Here is a 3,142-nt window from a genome sequence, read left to right as displayed (position 1 = left end):
TTTTCACACCTTTTCCGTCTCTTCTTGTTTTTCAACACCGCTTCTTGCTCCTCCTATTTTTCAGACCGTTTCATGCTCCTCATATTGTTGACACCTTTTGAAGCACTTCATATTTTTCACACCTTTTCAGGCTCTTCATATTTTTGAACACCGGTTCATGTTCCTCCTGTTTTTCACACCTATTGAAGCTCTTCATATTTTTCACACCTTTTCAGGCTGTACATGTTTTTGAAAACCACTTCATGCTCCTCATCTTTCTCAGACCGTTTCATGCTCCTGATAATTTTCACAACGTTTGAAGCTCTTCATATTTTTCACACGTTTTCAGATTCTTCATGTTTTTGATCACCGTTTCATGCTCCTCCTATTTTTCACACCGTTTCATACTCCTCATATTTTTGACACCTTTTGAAGCTCTTCACATTTATCACACCTTTTCAGGCTCTTCATGTTTTTCAACACCGCTTCATGATCCTCCTATATTTCAGAGCGTTTCATGCTCCTCATATTTTTGACACCTTTTGAAGATCTTCACATTTTTCACACCTTTTCCGGCTCTTCATGTTTTTCAACTCCGCTTCATGCTCCTCCTATTTTTCAGATCATTTCAGGCTCCGCATATTTTTGACTCCTTTTGAAGCTCTTCATATTTTTCACACGTTTTCAGGCCCTTCATGTTTTTGAACACCGCTTCATGCTCCTCCTATTTTTCAGACGGTTTCAGGCTGCTCGTATTTTTCAGACCGTTTCATGCTCCTCATATTTTTGACAATTTTATAAGCTCTTCATATTTTTCACACTTTTTCAGGCTCTTCATGTTTTTTAGCACCGCTTCATGCTCCTCCTATTTTTCAAACCTTTTGAAGCTCTTCATGTTTTTCACACCTTATCATCCTCTTCATGTTTTTGAACATCTCTTCATGCTCCTCATATTTTTGACAATTTTATAAGCTCTTCATATTTTTCACACGTTTTCAGGCTCTTCATGTTTTTGATCACCGTTTCATGCTCCTGCTATTTTTCAGACCGTTTCATGCTCCTCACATTTTTGACAATTTTATAAGCTCTTCATATTTTTCACACTTTTTTAAGCTCTTCATGTTTTTTAACACCGCTTCATGCTCCTCCTATTTTTCAAACTTTTTGAAGCTCTTCATGTTTTTCACACCTTATCAGCCTCTTCATGTTTTTGAACACCTCTTCATGCTACTCCTATTTTTCAGACCTTTTCATGTTCCTCCTGATTTTCACACCTTTTGAAGCTCTTCATATTTTTCACACCTTTTCAGGCTGTACATGTTTTTGAAGACCACTTCACGCTCCTCATCTTTTTCAGACCGTTTCATGCTCCTGATATTTTTCACACCGTTTGAAGCTCTTCATATTTTTCACACGTTTTCAGATTCTTCATGATTTTGATCACCGTTTCATGCTCCTCCTATTTTTCAGACCGTTTCATGCTCCTCATATTTTTGACACCTTTTGAAGCTCTTCACATTTATCACACCTTTTCAGGCTCTTCATGTTTTTGAACACCGCTTCATGATCCACCTATATTTCAGAGCGTTTCATGCTCCTCTTATTTTTCACACCTTTTCCGGCTCTTCATGTTTTTCAACACCGCTTCATGCTCCTCCTATTTTTCAGATCGTTTCAGGCTCCGCATATTTTTGACTCCTTTTGAAGCTCTTCATATTTTTCACACGTTTTCAGGCCCTTCATGTTTTTGAACACCGCTTCATGCTCCTCCTATTTTTCAAACCTTTTGAAGCTCTTCATGTTTTTCACACCTTATCAGCCTCTTCATGTTTTTGAACATCTCTTCATGCTCCTCATATTTTTGAACAATTTTATAAGCTCTTCATATTTTTCACACTTTTTCAGGCTCTTCATGTTTTTCAACACCGCTTCATGATCCACCTATATTTCAGAGCGTTTCATGCTACTCATATTTGGACACCTTTTGAAGCTCTTCATGTTTTTCAACACCGTTTCATGCTCCTCCTGTTTTTCAGACCGTTTCATGCTCCTCATATTTTTGACACCTTTTGAAACTCTTCATATTTTTCACACCTTTTCAGGCTCTTCAAGTTTTTGAACACCGTTTCTTGCTGCTACTATTTTTCAGCCCTTTCATTCTCCAAATATTTTTGACACCTTTTGAAGCCTTTCATATTTTTCACACCTTTTCAGGCTCTTCATGTTTTTCACAATGTTTCTTGCTCCTCTTATTTTTCAGACCGTTTCATGCTCCTCATCTTTTTGACACCTTTTGAAGCTCTTCCTATTATTCACACCTTTCCAGACTCTTCATGTTTTTGAACACCGCTTCATGCTCCTCCTATTTTTCAGACCGTTTCATGTTCCTCATATTTTTGACACCTTTTGAAGCTCTTCATATTTTTCAGACGTTTTCAGGCTCTTCATGTTTTTGAACACCTCTTCATGCTCCTCCTATTTTACAGACCTTTGTATGCTCTTCATATTTTTGACAACTTTTGAATCTCTTCATATTTTTCACACCTTTTCTGTCTCTGCATATTTTGAACACCGCTTCATGCTCCTCCTATTTTTCAGACCGTTCCATGATCCTCATATTTTTGACACCTTTTGAAGCTTTTCATATTTTTCACACCTTTACAGGCTCTTCATGTTTTTAACACTGCTTCATGCTCCTCATATTTTTCAGACCGTTTCATTCTCCTCAGGTATTTCACACCTTTTGAAGCTCTTTATATTTTTCACACCTTTTGAAGCTCTTCATATATTTCACACCTTTTGAAGCTCTTCATGTTTTTCAACAACTCTTCATGCTCCTCCTATTTTTCAGACCGTTCATGCTCCTCATATTTTGAAACAATTTGAAGCTCCTCCTATTTTCCACACGTTTTCAGGCTCTTCATGTTTTTCAACACCGTTTCATGTTCCTCCTATTTTTCCTACCGTTTCATGCTCCTCCTATTTTTCAGACCATTTCATGCTCCTCATATTTTTGACAATTTTGGAAGCTCTTCATATTTTTCACACCTTTTCAGGCTCTTCATATTTTTCAACACCGCTATATGCTCCTACTAAATTTCAGACTGTTTCATGTTCCTCATATTTTTCACACCTTTTGAAGCTCTTCATATTTTTCACACCT

The sequence above is a fragment of the Dama dama genome, unplaced genomic scaffold, assembly GCF_033118175.1.
Source record: "Dama dama isolate Ldn47 unplaced genomic scaffold, ASM3311817v1 ptg000093l, whole genome shotgun sequence".
Lineage (NCBI taxonomy): Eukaryota > Metazoa > Chordata > Mammalia > Artiodactyla > Cervidae > Dama > Dama dama.
Note: the sequence above shows the minus strand (reverse complement) of the source record.